Below are 18,269 nucleotides of genomic sequence, written 5' to 3' on the forward strand. Positions count from 1 at the left end.
GCTTTCAACACTGTGATATATCACTAGCTAAACATTGCAATACACCAATATATCACAATGTCTGAAATAAGATGGAGCTATGTAGAGGCATTGGCTGGCTTCACGGTTTTCCCCGCATTGTGATTTTTGCTGGTGCCTGCTCTCTTGTGATTTGCTGCCCCCTGCAGGAGGGCAGGGGAAAGCTGAACTGGCAGAGTCCACAGGGGCTGCTGGAATCTAGAGAAGCATTGTCTGTGTTGGGTGTAGTGAAGGGTTAACCTTCTGTGTCTCGAGGCTGAGAGGAGGCGCTTACAAGGGAAGTAAGCCAGGACGTGACGAAAGCAGCTTGGAATGCTGTGAGCTGAGTGAAAAGTGAAAGCAGCTTTGTTGCGTAGCTGCACACTGAGAGAGAAGGACGCAGAGAAAATGCAGCTACAATCTGATGGTCTTTATGAATTGTAAATATGCTACTTTTGAGCAAATAAAGTGATATTAGGACAGAAGAAACGTGTGGGACTTGTTTTACTGCCCTTTCAAACACACGACCACTGTGCAACTTTGCTATCTGCTAATTGCTTTACGTTCTACAGAGGCTCCCAGGGGAAGCGTGACTGGGCGCCGAACAATAAAGAAATAAATCTACCTAACAAAGGTTATGGGTCAACGTGAAGTGTGTGTGAAAGGGCTTTGAAGATTTATTTGCTGATCGTCAGTTTGCTCGACTGCTGAGACTTCAGAGGGCAGATCGGAGGAGGCTGACGGAGTGGGAGCTGAGGAGCCACGTCGTCCGGAGTGCCCAGTTTGGCTGCTGAGTGAGTACCTTTGCAAAAGGCCAACAGAAGGGAGGCAATGGCTCAGCCCCGTGAACATGGCTTTGAGTTTAAACTGCCATGTCAGAAACTGACTAGCCAAAACTGGCTGCAGTGGAGCTTTCAAGTAGAGCTTTTGTTAGTTGGGGAGCAGCTTTGGAATGTAATTCACCCCTCCACAGAATGCAGCTGGGAAAGCAGAGGCTAAGAGGGCTGCAGAGCAAAGTGAAGTTGAGAAGCGTGTGCTTGCTTTTTTGGCAGAAAGTGTGGATGCTCAACTGGTGCTAGTTGTGCTGGGTGCAAGAAAGCCAGAGGCCGCTTGGCTAGCACTCCAAGAAGCTTGTGGAGCTGGAGTGGGAAGCAAGGGCCGAGAAGTGGCTGCATCCGAAAGGGAGAGGCAAGATGGCACCGGCCACATTCTTGAGAGCCGATACACAGCTGGGAGGAGCTGGGAGCCCCCACAGGGGGGCGAAGGGACTGTTGCTGTTGTTGTTGCTAACAATGCTGCTGGTCAAAATAAAAAAAAATTCCTTCCAGTAGCACCTTAAAGACCAACTAAGTTAGTTCTTGGTATGAGCTTTCGTGTGCATGCACACTTCTTCAGATACTATCTGAAGAAGTGAAGAAGTGTGCATGCTCACGAAAGCTCATACCAAGAACTAACTTAGTTGGTCTTTAAGGTGCTACTGGAAGGAATTTTTTTATTTTGACTATGGCAGACCAACACGGCTACCTATCTAATGCTGCTGGTGCTTTTGCTGAGCCTGGGAGCTGTGTGGATGCTGCAACGTGTCTGTGTGAGAAACCTGGAGAGAGGCCAAGTGTTGGGAGCCCTTCACCCATCAGAGGGGGTGCAGGAAAACGTCCTGGAGACCCCGTGAGCAGTGGGGGGGGGCAGTGAGCAGTGAAAGCTCAGAGACGCCTCTTTCTCCAAAAGCTGCCAAGAGTTGTTTACGTCGTGAGTCGGAGCCTGGCAAGCTGAAAAGAGCTAGAGGCTTCAAGGCTGGCCACCTGCAGCAAGTAGAGATAAGAGCTTCAGAGTTGTGTGGGAACGCTGAGACAAGTCCAGTCTCCATGGCAACTGAGAGAGTTGCATTTACGGAAGCTGTGAAGGTCGTGGGCAAGTCTTCCTGCCGGAGGGAGTCTGTTGCCGTGACAACCAGAGAGGACATCTGCAGAAGCCCCAAGGAGGGGGGTAGTGAGAAGATTGTTGCCCTGGCGACCCAGGAATGTCAACAACAAGACTTTCTCACTGTAATAATACACTATGGTGCGACAAATTCGCTAGTGCCATCTAGCAGTCTTTTGAGGAATTGCAGGACAGTAAAAACTGAGAAATATGTGACGATTGCAGATGGAAGCAGAAAAGGCTAACAGGGACAGGCCTTTTCTTCTGTCCTTTTCTTAAGCATGAAGTCAAAGCTTATGCAGTGCCCGGTTTAACTAACTGTTTGTTAAGTGTGCATGATCTACTTATCGATGGTTTTCATATTTCTTTTGCAGGTGACAAATGTGAATTCTCCAAGGATGGGAAACACATGTACACAGTGCAGTCTAAAGATAATTTGTTTGCTGTAAATGTGGCTTTTTCCACAGGAGAGGATGACACCGAAGATGCGAAGGGCCAATGTGTGAATGTAGCGCCCCACCATGGTTGTTCACATATTTGGCATCGACGCTTCGCCCATTTGAATTGGAGATATCTCCAGAAAGCACCAGAGCTGACACAAGGGTGCAAATTTAATGTTTGTGACAAATTTTTAGATTGCAATGCATGTAAACAGGCAAAAATTGTGACATGCTCATATCCAAAGTCAGAGAGGCAGACCACACAACCCTTTGAATTAATTCATTCAGATTTGTGTGGACCCATGTCTGTTGAGTCACTGGGAGGTTCAAGGTATTCTCTGCTTTTGATTGATGATTTTTCGAGGTCTGCTTGGACCTTCTCTCTGAAAACGAAAGGGGAGGCGGCTAAAATGATCAGGGATTGGATCACCGCAGTTGAGGTAACCTTTTCCACCAAAGTTCGTGGTTTTCAAAGTGACAAAGGTTCTGAATTCACTGGTTCTGCTTTACAGGATTTCTTTAGGGAGAAGGGGATTAGCCACAGACTGACCGCTCCTTACTCTCTGCAACAGAATGGGCTGGCAGAGAGAAAGAACAGGATGGTGCAGGAAGCTGTGTCTGCGATCCTGTGGGACGCAGGGCTACCCCAGAAATATTGGTCTGAAGCTTCGAGATTTGTGGTCCATACGCAGAACAGAGTGTACAACTCTAGTGTAGGAAATACACCGTATTTCTTACTGCATGGAAAGAAGCCTAAGGTACACTACCTTCGTGTGTTTGGTTGTGAGGCTTGGGTACTTATTCCAAAGGCTCTATGCAAGAAAGGTGAGCCAAGATCTAAAAGAATGATCTTTGTAGGGTATGAGCCTGGCTCAAAGGCCTGGCAGTTTGCGTACCCAAGTGGAAACCAGTCTAGGTTGGTTATCAGCAATAGCGCTGAGTTCTGTGAGCAAGCTGGTTGGAAGCGTCTGCACGCTAATCCAGACGTGATTCCACAGCAGTTCTATGACTCAGACGTTGAGGAGGAAGAGGAACTTGGTGCTGGGGACCATGGTCCAGAGCGACAGAGTCCAAGGCAGGGACAGCTCAGGATCCCTCAGAGGGAGGAACCTAGAACACCTCCTCAGGCAAGTGTCAAGTTTGAGCCAAAGAGTGAGCCTTCTTCACCTGCTGGACCAGCTGTAAGGCCCAAGAGGCGCAGCAGGTCAGAGGGGGAAGACACTGAGGATGATTTAGCTGGACCCAGTGAAGCAGCAGGGTCACCAGGATTCACACTGAGGAGATCAGCGAGGACAAGGAGGCCTCCTGATCGGTACGACGCTTCAGGCATCTGGGTAGGTTCTGCAAGATGTGAACCTGAATCCTTCGAGGATATTCAGAGTTTACCTGAGGAAGAAGCAGGCAAATGGCACAGAGCAATGGACAAAGAGATGAAGTCCATGAAAGATCTAGGTGTGTTCTCACTCACAGAGTTGCCACCGGGCAAGCAGGCTGTGCGTTCCAGGTGGGTTTACCGTTTGAAACCCACTGACGCTGGAGAGCCACAGTATAAAGCCAGGTTAATTGCTCGAGGATTTACTCAGAGGAAGGGAATACACTTCACAGAGGTGTATTCGCCAACGTCACGAGCGGAGACTCTGAGAACGCTTTTAGCTTGTGCAGCACAGAGGCTGGAAGGTAAACCACTTTGATGTGGATGTTGCCTACCTTAACTCAGATCTCCAGGAGGAGCTGTACATGATTCCTCCTCCGGGGTTTGAGAACTTAAGGCAGGATGTTGTTAGGATATTTCCGTTCCACCTTAAAAGGGAGCAGGCTTTGTGAGTCACAGAGTCTGCGCATGTCCTGTTCACAGGATGTTTATGTTAGCTATTCCTTTTGATTTTGCAGTCGGTCGGAGACACTGACTCAGAACGGTCATGTTTTTCTTTGTTCTGTTCAACGCTAAATAAAGTCTGTAAATATGCTCTTCTGCGGTGCAGCTTTCTGGCTGTGTTTTCTGCTGATAAAGAGTGTGCACGAGACCTGGAATGTGGCAGTCTATTTCTGAGGTTTCGTGTCGCTAATTGCTGGATCTGCGTGACTACAGGAGATTGATGGACGTCCGGCAGCCGGCTTGGGGGCCATGATGGACTATATCTCCCTGGCAGTATTCCCAACAACAAGGTTTCGGGCCCAGATTCACATCACCTACAGGAGAGTAAAAGCTGCAGCAGACTGCGTTTGAGAGGTATGTGCGTGAGAGTCTTTGATCTCCGGCAGGGCTTAATTGGCCTGGGAGCTGCGCCAGAGAGGCTTCGTGATTAATGAGCTGCCAAGATAAGGAGTCTCTGAAGTTAATAAGACTCACGGCTAAAGAAAAAAGCTGGAAATGGAGTTTTTCCAAGCTTCTGGAGATGCTGACTGTCCAAAGTTAAATGAAACAAATTATAAAACCTGGGCAAAATGGTGTGAAAGTTTGCTGCGTCAGTTTGGGGTGTGGCATACCGTGTCTGAGGCCCCTCCGGTTCCTCTGACAGAGAAATGGAAAGGCCAGAATTCGAAGGCCATTGAAGTAATAGTCTTATCCGTCTCTCTTGAGGAAATTAAGACGCTTGCTGGCAACACCACTGCACGTAAGATGTGGAATGCTTTGAAAGCTGCTCATCTGCCAGTAATCCCAGCCCAGAGTTTGGCTGCATCGGAGGTCCTAGCTGTTTCCCAGAATGCGAGTGAATGCAGGGATGCTGAGGGCACCGGTTGCAGGCTGCAGGGGGAGCTGACCGTCACGTCATCCCAGGCAGCATTCCAGCCTCCAGGGGGAGCCAAGGAGTCGGCAGCTGAGAGCTCTGTTTCTCGTGGGAACCAAGGTCATCGCCTTTGCAGAGGCCGGAAAGGCAAAGGTAAACAGAGGCAGACGCCTGCAGATGGCCAGAAGCAGAGGGAGGGTGAAGAGCCCGCGCCAGAGAAAAACAAGGCTATGTTTGCTGGCACAGCTTCACCAAAGGCTAAAGGCAAGTCTGCTGGCCAGGAGCAGGGGGGCAAGCTGCAAAAGCCCACACCGGTGGAAAACAAGGGTTTGCTTGCTGAAAAGACTGTTCCAACAGCCAAAGACAGATTTATTGTTGATTCATGCGCCAGCCGCCATAGTTCGAAGGACCGCCATCTCTTTATCTCCTTCAAGCCTCAAGAAGGTGAGATCCACCTGGCTGACGGAAAGACGTTGCAAATCGCAGGAGAAGGGACTGTGAAACTTGCAAGTCTGCACACAACCATCAGAGGTGTACTTTATGTTCCAGGAGCTGCGAGCAATTTGCTCAGTGTCCCACAGCTTACTGGGCGTGGTTTTCAGATTTCCTTCAAGAGGAGCGTCTGTGTCATCAGTAAAGGCAAAGAGGACTATTTGCATGCAAAGTTTATGGATGGTTTGTTCCATATAACTTATGACGACACTAGTGCTGTTGTGTCTAATGCTGATTCTTGTTGTGTTGCACAAACTAACAAAGTTCTTCATGCAGGTTGCATTCACGATGCACATCGAAGGTTTTGTCACCTCTCTTGGAAGGCACTGGCCAAGATGCCAGAGGTGGTTGAAGGTTTGAACATCAAACCCTGTAAATTTCACATGAAATGTGTATCTTGTGCAGAGAACAAGGTGAAGGTTGCTCCAAAAGGCAAGGAGTCTAGCAGGCAGGCTTCCAAACCCTACCAGCTAGTGCACGCAGACCTGGTTGGTCCACTTGCGCCCTCTTTAGGAGGAGCAAGGTACTTCATGGTTCTAATTGATTCTTTTCCCAGGTACATTCATGTGTTTCTGCTCGAACAGAAATCGCAAGCGTTTCCGAAGTTTAAGGCATTCTGTGTTTGGTTGGAGAATGTGCACGGTAAACATATTGGCTGTCTGTTTACTGATCGGGGCGGGGAGTTCACTTCTCAGCAGTTTGAGGCTTTCCTGACTGAGAAGGGAATCCAGCATGACATGTCAACGCCCAGATCGCCATGGATGAATGGGCTTGCGGAGCGAGCAAATCAAACATTGCTGCAAGGAATCAAAACCTTGTTGCATGATGCCAATCTCCCTGATAAGTTTTGGGGGGAGGCTTTGGGGAATTTTGTTTACACCTTTAATCGCAGATTGTCATCAACCATTGGTTTTACCCCCTATGAGAAGATGTTTGGCAAGAAACCCAACATCAAACACATGAAAATCTTCGGTTCTGACATGTGGGTACACACCCCACAAAGCAACAAGCTTGGGAAGCGTGGGGCACATGGTTTGTTCATGGGGTACGAAAAAGGTGCATACAGGGTATGGATGACTAACTCTAAGTCCATTAAGTTCACAAGGAGTGTTGAGTAGAATCCTAAGTGGGGGAAAAATGTGGGAATTTTCCAGAGTTACCCAGAGGAGGATGAAGGTGATGTCAAGCAAGCAGCTAAAGCTGAGAAAGCTGCTGAGGATGATGATGATGAGGATGAGGATGAGGATGATCAGAGTTCGGATTCCAGTTCAGTGGGCGGCGCTGCTGCTGGTGTCAGTGACAGTGATGACACAGCAGACTACAAGAGCGCAAAGGCCTCAGTCAGACCATCTGATGCGTCTGACAATGAACTGGAAGAACCACTGTTCACCATTGGTCGCTTTTCTCCTAAGAAAGAGGAGATGAGTCAAGAAGACTTGCGTCTAGTACGCAGATCTGAGAGAGCCACGAAGGGCAGACCTCCAAAGAGATATGCTGATGAGTTTGCTAAGACAGCAACTGCTGTTCTTAGTAGCTCAGAGAAGGTGTGGGAACCTTCAAGCTTCAACGAGGTTCAGGAGTTAACCTCTAAAGATGCTGAGCCTTGGCTAAATGCCATGAAGGCTGAAGTTGATTCCTTGAACAGGAACCAAACTTGGGAACTGGTACCGGTAGTCCCAGGAATGAGACTGGTTGGCAGCAAATGGGTCTTCAAGGCCAAGACAGACCAGAATGGCAAGGTAGTCAGACACAAAGCCAGATTGGTTGCCAGAGGTTTTTCACAGGTACCAGGACAGGATTACCACTAGACCTACTCACCCACAGTCAAATATGAGAGCATTCGGCTGATGCTCAAGGTCGCTGCGGAGGAGAAACTGCATGTTACCCACCATGACATTAATACAGCTTTTTTGTACGGGAATTTGAACGAGGAGCTGTTCATGCTTCCACCTGATGGGATGGAGATACAGAAGGGAATGGTCTGTAAACTGCGGAAATCCTTATATGGTCTCAAACAGAGTGCCAGGTGTTGGAACACAAAACTCACTGAGACATTGCTTTCTCTAGGTTTTCACCAGGGCAAAGCTGATCCATGTGTGTTTGTCAAGGAGGAGGGGCAAAACAAACTGTATTGTTTATGTTTTGTTGATGATCTTCTGATGTTTTGGAAGAATCAGGCTTTCTACCAAAGCACCCTAGCTCAGCTGAAGGAGCACTTTGACATGAAGGATCTGTTGGGAAAAAGCACCAAGGCAAAAGCCAGCTCCAGATGGCTGGAATGCAAAACAGGATGTTATGTTTTGCAGATGTACTGTTGGGGAAAAGGTGGAGCCTATTCTCTGTACTGAGCACCGGATGTTAGCTCAGAGTGTTATATGACCTGTACTGGAAGTGCAGGGGAGGAGTCTGAGTCTCTTCTGATGGAGTCTGAAGGGAACAGTCACATTTCTATGTACTGCTGAGTGACAGGAATAAAACATGTAAAAAGGACTCCTGTCTGTCTCATTTCCCCTCCCTGGGAGAATGCAGGGAGGGAGAGAGAAGCAGAGAAGCAGAGGGTGTGTTCTATCTCACGACTAATGAGAAGAATCGCCGGGTTTGTTTACCTAGCCTGCCGGGGGTCACAGACGGAAGGTAAACACAGTATCTCGCTCAATTGCCTCGGGGGAGGCCAGGTACCTCTGACTGTGAGCCAAGATACTAACAGGATCTTGGTGAGGTATCCAACTATCTTTCTCTGCAGGTGGAGAGAGACCAAACAGGTAATTTTCTGGTACACCAAACACAGAAAATTGCTGATGTGTTAACCAGGTTGAATTTGGTTGATGCAAACCCAGCAGACACACCGATGGTGACAGGTTACCAGGTAGACAGTACTGCTGAAGCGTTTTCTGACACAACGCTATACAGATGCATTCTAGGCAAGCTAAATTTCATTGCCAGATGTTCAAGACCTGACATAGCTGTAAGCTGTAATCTGCTTAGCAGACATGCCAACAATCCTACGGTTCAGGATTGGAAAGCTCTGAAGCGCATAGCCCGCTATTTGAAAGGGACTATGCACTGCAGGCTGAGGTTCACCAGTCAGAAGACTGGAGGTATTGAAATCTTTGCAGATGCAAGTTTTGGAAGTGACACCACGGATGGTACAAGCACTTCTGGAGTATGCTACATGTACAACCACTGCCTGTTTGACTGGTTGTGCAAGAAGCAGACAACAGTGAGCCTAAGGTCCTGTGAAGCAGAACTCAATGCTCTGTCATTTTCACTCATGGATTGTGAATGGTTGATGCAACTATTTAAGGACATCAGAGTGTCTGTGAAATGTCCTGTACAAGTGTATCAAGACAATAGATCGTGTTTGGCTTTGCTGAACTCAGAGAGTTGCAAGCAAAGAACCAAGTACTTGCAGATTAAGCTACATCGTGCAAGGGAGTGTATTCAGAAAGGACTCATTCAGGTGTCCTACATGCCAGGAAATTAAATTCCTGCTGATCTGTTGTCTAAGGTTGTTAACAGAGAACAACTTAAGGTTTATGTACAAAGGTTGCAATTGGGTTGAACCACAGGTACTACAGGTTACACGGAAAGGGGGAGGATGTTAGGATATTTCCGTTCCACCTTAAAAGGGAGCAGGCTTTGTGAGTCACAGAGTCTGCGCATGTCCTGTTCACAGGATGTTTATGTTAGCTATTCCTTTTGATTTTGCAGTCGGTCGGAGACACTGACTCAGAACGGTCATGTTTTTCTTTGTTCTGTTCAACGCTAAATAAAGTCTGTAAATATGCTCTTCTGCGGTGCAGGTTTCTGGCTGTGTTTTCTGCTGATAAAGAGTGTGCACGAGACCTGGAATGTGGCAGTCTATTTCTGAGGTTTCGTGTCGCTAATTGCTGGATCTGCGTGACTATGGGAGATCGATGGACGTCCGGCAGCCGGCTTGGGGGCCATGATGGACTATATCTCCCTGGCAGTATTCCCAACAGTTGTGTGGAGATTGCACAAATCCATCTATGGATTACGTCAATCTGCTAGAAACTGGAACATGTGCCTGGATGAAGCCTTAGAAGAGCTAGGTTTCAGGAGAAGTGTTGCTGATAGTTGCTGTCAGGGGTTTAGGAGCAGAGGCACGGGCAAGGGAGGAAACAGAGAGCGAAGGGGAGGAGGCAGAAGAAAAGATGAGTGATGACGACGACCCGAGATCTCCTAGTCTTTCCAGTGAATCAGAGGATTCACAGAAAGGAGCACCAGTGGCCAGGGCAAGGGGGGAGTCTAGGGGGGCACCCCAGGAAGATAGAGCCAGAGGGGACTCAGGGGGGAGCAGCTGGAAATCGGGACCAGCGTCACCGCCAGGAAGCAGGGAAGAGGAAGGGAGCCAGGGGGGAAGCGCTGGCAGCTCACCACAGGAGGGAGGGCATGAGTCAGGAGTGGCCACACCTCCATCGGGGAGCGAAGAAACGGTTAAGAGGAAAGTGGAAGGTTGGGCGCGCGCGCCAAGTTCAAATGCAGAGGAAGGCGGCGCAGTAAGCAGCCCCGAAAGGGAACCAGGTCCTAAAGCCCGGCGCAAGGAGGCAGGAGGGTCCGGGTCAGCGTCGGAAGAATCCCGGAAGGAAGAAGCCCCGGGGGGTAGAGGGACCCAGAGGAGGACAGTCAGGCGGAAAAGGTGGAGCAAGGCTAGGATATTAAGTTGGTGCACACGGGGCGGAGACTCAGACGGAGCTTCGCCGACCTAGCTACTAGGCGTAGAGTTGCGAGCAGCAGCGTGAGAATGGAAACTGTAATTCAATAAAGACTTTTACTTAATGATCGCTGGCTAGCGTGATCCTCCGTGAGCTAGGATCTTCAAGCAGCTCTGACAGTAAGCTCCGTCTCCCTCTTGTGGGCATCTACAGCCTCGAGGAGGGGAGAGAAACAGGTGCCTACTAGCGAGCTCACGAACGGCAGACGACATGACGGCTGAGCAGCAGATAGAGGAACTCAGAAACGCAGTGGCACAACTGAACGCCGAGGCTCTCGCATCCAGGAAGAGAGAGGAGGAAGCAGCTGCCGCCTGCAGGGATCTCCAGGTCAGGTTAGACGTGCTGACAAAGCAGACACCCCGGCAGGAGGGAATTGGGTTGGCGAGACGGACAGGCGGGCTGGTCTCTCACTTCGATGGGAACCTGCAACAGTATCCCAACTTTAGAGCCGACGTACTGTGCGCACTGCAACTGCTGCATAAAGACTTTAGAGATGAACAAGAGAGAGTGGGGTTCATCATGTCCCATTTGCATGGGGATGCGAAAGCATGGCTACGCAATTTATGGAGAGATAAGGATCCGGCGCTCCAGAATGCAGATGCCTTTATTAAAGCGATGGATGGGTGTTTTTTATCAAGTATTGACGTGGATCTTGCACGGAAGGAGGTGCATGGGCTGAGACAAGGGAGGGCCAGCGTCAGGCAGTATCATGCCCGCTTTTTCGCCTTGGTCAGTGCCCTGGAATGGGACAGAGATTCGGCTCCTGTAAGAGACCTCTTTTGGGAGGGGCTGCACAACTCGATTAAAGATGAGATCGCGAGGGGGGAGAGACCCCGAACCACCCAGGAGGTCGTTCAGAGGGCACTGGCAGTGGGGGTGAGGCTGGAAGGACGTCCGTGGAGCAGGGACGAAGGGCGTGGAGGGCGCGAACCAGCCGGGGGCCCCTCCTTCCTTCCCAGAGAAGCAGCGCGGGCGCAATCCACGCCTCCGCCAGGAGGAGGAGCCGAACCTATGGAGGTTGGAGGTGCAAAGGCTCAGTCAGCAACCAGAGCCCTAGCACCGGCAGCAGTGAAAGCGAAGCCTCCTAGAGGGAACAGGAAGTGTTACGTCTGTGAGGAGCCAGGGCATATGGCAAAAGAGTGTCCCCAGAGGCCCCACAAGCTCACTGCAGCCTCAGCAATGGTGACTGCAGCAACGCAGCAAGGAGGACCACAGCAGGGAAACGACGCTGTCTGGCTGGAGGAAGAGGCACTGGGGCCCAGCCAGACGTGTTAGTGACGCAGTCCCCAGAGATTTTACAGCCCGTGAACCCCCTCCCGCCCAAACCAGTAGTGAGGCTCACAGCATCTCTCCAGCTGCCCAATGGAATCACCATGGACGTGCCAATCACCATTGACTCAGGCAGCAATGCGGACTTTATAGGGCAGGACTTTGTCGACAGGCACGCTGTGCAGTTGCTGCCGGCCACACTGCCCCTGCAGGTTGTCACGGTGGATGGCAGGGAGCTGCTCGGGGGGCAAGTGGTGAAGCAGACGCCACCAATGGTGATGCGACTTGGGAATCACAGAGAAATCATCAGCTTCAACGTCACTCAACTATCTGACACGCCCATTGTATTGGGCATGAGTTGGCTGGACAAGCACAGCCCAACGATGGCTTGGTACCAGAGGCAGCTGACCTTCGGCTCTTCCTTTTGTGCTGAACACTGCATCGTGCCCAGGCAGGAAGGAGAGGAAGAGGAGTCACAGCTGCTGCTAGGCACGCTGCAAGCGATTCCCCACAAGTACGCTGAATTTTTGGAAGTTTTCTGCGAGAAGGAGGCAGACAGGCTACCCCCTCACAGACCATATGACTGCAAAATTGACCTGCTGCCGGGGGCGGCGCTGCCTAAAGGGAAACTGTATTCCATGTCAGAGGACGAACTGCAAGAACTCAAGGAGTTCATTGATCATAATTTGCAGCGCGGCTTCATCCGGGAGTCCAGGGCAGTGGGGGGCAGTCCCGTATTCTTTGTTAAGAAGCGGGACACGCCCCAAAAGAGACTCGTAGTGGATTACAGGATTTTGAACAGTGTGACTAGGCCATCGGACTTCCCCATGCCCCGAATTGACGACCTCCTCGCAAAGGTACGGAAGGGCAGAGTGTTCACCAAGTTGGACCTGCGGGGGGCGTACAACCTCATTCGCATGCGGGAGGGTGATGAGTGGAAGACAGCCATGTTCACGCCACTGGGGACCTACGAATATAGAGTTATGCCTTTTGGATTGCAAAATGGCTCCCACGTTTTTCAAGCATTTATGCATCACGTGTTGGCGGGACTTCTCTACAAGACGTGCGTCTGTTTCTTAGATGACATCCTGATCTTTTCGGAGTCGCAGCAGGAGCATGACAAACACGTCAAGGAAGTGCTGAGCAGGCTAAAGCAACATAGGCTCTACGCCAAGCTGGAGAAGTGCCAATTTGACGTGCCGGAGGTGGATTTTCTGGGCTACAAGCTGTCTGACAAGGGGCTCGCCATGGACAGCGCCAAGGTTCGAGCGGTGTTGGATTGGAAGAGCCCGCGCAACCGGAAGGAGGTCCAACGGTTTGTCGGCTTTGCGAACTTCTATCGCAAGTTTATCAAGGGCTTCGCGATGCAGACGGCGGCCATCACTGACACGCTTAGCTCCAAGAAAAAGAAGTTCATTTGGACAGAGCAGGCGGAGCAGTCCTTTCAGGCACTCAAGCGTCTCTTCGCGTCGGAAGAGCAGCTGCTTCATGTCAACCCCAGCAAGCCGATGAGGGTGGAGACAGACGCCTCGGACAGAGCCGTGGGGGCGGTCCTGCTGCAGAAAGACCCGCAGGGGGTGTGGCGACCGGGAGCGTTTTACTCCAGGAAGCTCAGCAAGTCCGAGCAGAACTACACCATATGGGACAGGGAGTTGCTGGCCATTCACGCAGCGTTCAAGGCGTGGAGGCACTTTCTGATCGGCACCAAGCACACGGTGCAGGTTTGCACGGACCACAAGAATCTAGAGCACTGGCGCACGGCACAGTTCCTGAACCAGAGGCAGATACGTTGGGCTGAGTTCTTTGCGAACTTCGACTTCCGAATAGAGTATGTCCCGGGGGACACCAACATCATGGCAGACGCTCTCTCCCGTAAGCCACAGTATCTGGAGGACGCAACACCAGCGGCCGCCATGCACATCTTCGCACCAACAGTGTGGGCGTGCGCCGCGGCGACCGTGGACCTAGAGGCGGTGCGACGAGCGTTGCAGGGGGACTCCTTCGCACAAGCAAAGATGGCAGAGGTGCAAAGGGGCAAGGCAGCGGCCGACGGTTTCCAGCTAAGAGATGGATTGCTCATCCGTAAAGGGGCCATCTACGTGCCGGGAGACGAACTTCGAGCCAAGGTGCTGCAGCAGCTGCACGACGCGCCCACGGCCGGGCACTTTGGCAAGGAGAAGACGGTGGAATTAGTAGCCAGGGATTTCTGGTGGCCTGGAATGAGAGGGGAGGTCGCAGACTACGTGGCGAGGTGTGACACCTGCCAGAGGGCCAAACCAGTGCACAAACCGCCGGCCGGACTGTTGGAACCGCTGCAAACTCCGGTCGAACCTTGGGAAAGGGTGGCCCTGGACTTTGTCACGGATCTGCCCAGCTCAAGGGGCAAGACGGCAGTGCTGGTGGTGGTGGACCTGTTTTCCAAGATGGCGCATTTCATTCCGTGTGCTAAGGTGGCCACGGCGGAGCAAACCGCCAAACTGTTCATAGACCACGTGTTCAAGGTTCACGGTCTGCCACGGTCTATTCTGTCCGACCGGGGGCGGCAGTTCATCTCGAATTTCTGGCAGAAGCTGATGGGCTTCCTGAACGTCAAGATCAACCTGGCGTCGGCGAGACACCCGCAGACCAACGGGCAAGCGGAACGGGTCAATGCCATCATGCAGCAGTACCTGAGATGTTATGCAAATCAACAGCCTGCGACGTGGGTGGATTACCTGCCGCTTGCCGAGTTCGCCTACAACAACACGAAGCACGTGTCCACGGGGGTCACGCCGTTCTTCGCCAACAACGGGAGGCACCCCAGAACCTTCCCGGGACTGGAAAGAATGGGGGAGGGGGAGCCGCAGACAGCAGATGCGTTCGCGTCGGAGCTGCAGGAAGTCCACGATCAGCTGAGGCGCCACCTGGAGCTGGCCAAGCACGCATACAAGGTACAAGCAGACAAGCACAGAAGGGTTGGAGAAGAGCTCCACGTGGGAGACTGGGTTTGGTTAGCAGCCCACGCAGTGCCGGCCAGGTCGTTGGCCAAGAAGAAACTAGGGCATAAACAACTGGGGCCCTACCAAGTCGAAGAGCAGGTCAACCCGGTAGCTTTCAGACTGGCACTTCCGGAGGGTTCCAGAATGCATCCGGTATTCCACAGATCGGTGCTCACTCCCTACAAGGCACCGCACAGGTTCCAGGAACCCGGAACGGCGCCGAGTCCGGCCAGAGACAGAACAGGGCACGCGGGAGTGGCACAGAAGGAGCGCATCAACGAAGTCACAGAGATTTTGGACTCCAGATGGGGGGAAGAGGGGGTAGAATACTTTCTCGCCAAGGAGGGCACCCCGGCCAGTGAGAACAGCTGGGTGCCGGGCTACGCCTTAGACGAACCTCTGCTCAAAGACGAGTTTCATGCCCTCTTCCCACATAGACCTATGCCAGCAGACTTTTTCGACGACTGGCTTTTCACGCCCACGCTTTCGGCCAGCACGTTCCGGGGGTTCGACTCGGACGAGGAACCGACACGAGACGTCCGTTCCCCGGAGGGGTCACCCTCGGGATCTGCCTCAGAACCCTCGTATTGGTGGGACGATAGGCCAGAGGAGCAGTTCCGCAGAAAGTGGCTGGAATGCTCAGGACGAGCAACGCCGCCAGGAGGAAGTGAGGGAGAGACGGACATGGACATTTTCGGGGACGACCCTGGTTTCGAGCACGGCGGCACAGAGATGGAAGCGGAGGTGACCGTCGTCGACGAGAGCAGGGAGGAAGACCCGGGAGAGTTCAGATGGAGGCCCGCCACGGGAAGCGACCGATATCCGACGTTCGTCACTTTGCAACAGCAGCCCCCAGCTCCAGCACCGGAAGGAGGGGAGGGGGGAATGGGGGGCTTCGAGGGGGGGATGGATGTCAGGGGTTTAGGAGCAGAGGCACGGGCAAGGGAGGAAACAGAGAGCGAAGGGGAGGAGGCAGAAGAAAAGATGAGTGATGACGACGACCCGAGATCTCCTAGTCTTTCCAGTGAATCAGAGGATTCACAGAAAGGAGCACCAGTGGCCAGGGCAAGGGGGGAGTCTAGGGGGGCACCCCAGGAAGATAGAGCCAGAGGGGACTCAGGGGGGAGCAGCTGGAAATCGGGACCAGCGTCACCGCCAGGAAGCAGGGAAGAGGAAGGGAGCCAGGGGGGAAGCGCTGGCAGCTCACCACAGGAGGGAGGGCATGAGTCAGGAGTGGCCACACCTCCATCGGGGAGCGAAGAAACGGTTAAGAGGAAAGTGGAAGGTTGGGCGCGCGCGCCAAGTTCAAATGCAGAGGAAGGCGGCGCAGTAAGCAGCCCCGAAAGGGAACCAGGTCCTAAAGCCCGGCGCAAGGAGGCAGGAGGGTCCGGGTCAGCGTCAGAAGAATCCCGGAAGGAAGAAGCCCCGGGGGGTAGAGGGACCCAGAGGAGGACAGTCAGGCGGAAAAGGTGGAGCAAGGCTAGGATATTAAGTTGGTGCACACGGGGCGGAGACTCAGACGGAGCTTCGCCGACCTAGCTACTAGGCGTAGAGTTGCGAGCAGCAGCGTGAGAATGGAAACTGTAATTCAATAAAGACTTTTACTTAATGATCGCTGGCTAGCGTGATCCTCCGTGAGCTAGGATCTTCAAGCAGCTCTGACAGTTGCTTTTATCTGAGAGGTTCAGGAGCAACACAAGAGTATTTGCTGATTTGGGTTGATGACGTGCTATTCTTCTCAGAAACAGATGAACAGGCGGAGAAGTTTGCCAAAGAACTAGGTAAACGATTCAAGCTTAAACAGCTTGGTGCTGTCAAAACCTATCTAGGTGTCAATGTTGAGCGTGCACAGGATGGAAGCTTTTTGCTCAGCCAGAGAGGCAAAATTGAGCAATTGCTTCAGAAAATGAGGATGAGTGATTGTGCAGGAGTGAGAAGTCCTATGGAGACAGCCAGCAAGTAGAACGCGCTGCGTTCGAAAATACTGAAGTGTTTCAGTCAGCCCTAGGGAGTTTGTTGTACTTGTCCCAGTGGAGCAGACCTGATATAGCGTTTGCTGTCAATCTGCTCAGCAGGGAGGCATCAAACCCTAGTGTGCAAGCCTGGAATGGCATCAAGAGAGTTCTGAGGTATTTACAGGAGACCAAAGACTTTTGTCTTAGGTTGCCAGCACAGGGAGAAGTCAAACTGACTTGTCTTGTGGACTCGGATTGGGCTAATCTTGAGGATCGCAAGTCTGTGTCTGGCCTAGTGGTGAAGTTTGGGAACTCAGTAGTTGGATGGAGGTCCAAGAAGCAAAGTCTTATAGCTCATCCACTGAGGCTGAGTTTAGTGCTCTTTCAGAGATGTGCAGAGAAGTAGAGTTCTATGCTTGCTTGGTGCAGGAACTCTGCGAAGTGGATTGTCTGCCGATACGTGTTTTCGAGGACAATCAACCATGCCTGCGTTTGGCAGAGTCAGGTCAGTTCAAGGCCAGAACTAAACACCTAGACATTCGCTTTCGGAATGTGTACCAGAGTGTTCAGGAGGGATTAGTTGCGCTGAAGTATTGTCCCTCTGCCAAGAACCTAGCTGATGGGTTCACGAAGCCACTCACCTTCCAAAGACATGGGGAGTTTTGCGAAGGTCTGGGTTTGGGATGACCAAGGGTCGATTCTCCTCTCAGGCGCGAGACAAGAGGGGGTGTTGGGTGTAGTGAAGGGTTAACCTTCTGTGTCTCGAGGCTGAGAGGAGGCGCTTACAAGGGAAGTAAGCCAGAACATGACGAAAGCAGCTTGGAATGCTGTGAGCTGAGTGAAAAGTGAAAGCAGCTTTGTTGCGTAGCTGCACACTGAGAGAGAAGGACGCAGAGAAAATGTAGCTACACTCTGATGGTCTTTATGAATTGTAAATATGCTACTTTTGAGCAAATAAAGTGATATTAGGACAGAAGAAATGTGTGGGACTTGTTTTACTGCCCTTTCAAACACACGACTGCTGTGCAACTTTGCTATCTGCTAATTGCTTTACGATCTACAGAGGCTCCCAGGGGAAGCGTGACTGGGCGCTGAACAATAAAGCAATAAATCTACCTAACAGTCTGGCTTCACAGTTTCCCCCCACATGGTGTTTTTTGCATAGTACACACACACATCATGATTCGCAATATGTTGCCAGGTCAGAAATTATGAAACCAGTCTCACTATCTAGACTTCAAGCTGACTTGAAAATATCTTTATTGACATATCGCCCGGCTCTAGCCACAACAAGCATCTCAAGTGGGAAAAGAAAAAACTAATTGCTCGCACCCCAAATCCAAGCTCCCCCTCCCCTATTAATATGCAGCTAGTAATCCTCCCACTCTGGATGTGCAGTTCACCCAAAAGCTTACTAAATATGCAGCTGTGGACATGAGGTTTGGCTAACATTTTATTTAAATTGTTGGAACCTGCCCTGGGACCTTAGGGTGAAGGGCAGGAAATAAGTAACAAAAACAGCAACAGAACATGGATGGGCCTTCATAGGTTGATGGGCTGCAGCCCCAGCCAGCATGATGAGATGATGGGGTCACATGTTCACCACCCCTTGTGTAGAGCACGTTGCAGAGGCAGTGGTAGAAACTGAACAACAGCTGGAGCCCCAGCCCACGACTTTGTCTGGGCAATGCAGCACACAGCAGCTGGTGAACCATGCCTCCTGCCTCCTTCCCATCTTCCTCTCCAGAAATGT

General features: G+C 51.5%; 1 long non-coding RNA gene and 1 pseudogene across 3 annotated transcripts in view; one reads left to right on the forward strand and one right to left on the reverse strand.

The window, feature by feature from the left end:
* LOC310697825 (inositol polyphosphate 5-phosphatase OCRL-like) overlaps positions 1–18,269 on the reverse strand; it is a 102,092-nt pseudogene that overhangs the window by 10,266 nt on the left and 73,557 nt on the right. The window lies entirely within an intron of this gene.
* LOC310697724 lies at positions 1,604–17,496 on the forward strand. 2 transcript variants are annotated; one of them, XR_014521164.1, is made up of 3 exons: positions 1,604–4,133; positions 9,562–9,665; positions 16,218–17,496. It is a non-coding gene; the product is annotated as an uncharacterized lncRNA (long non-coding RNA). The 2 variants fall into 2 exon arrangements; XR_014521165.1 differs by having other exon boundaries at positions 1,670–4,133; positions 9,562–9,675; positions 16,227–17,496.

This window comes from Podarcis liolepis (genome assembly GCF_965112155.1).
Source record: "Podarcis liolepis genome assembly, chromosome: W".
Lineage (NCBI taxonomy): Eukaryota > Metazoa > Chordata > Lepidosauria > Squamata > Lacertidae > Podarcis > Podarcis liolepis.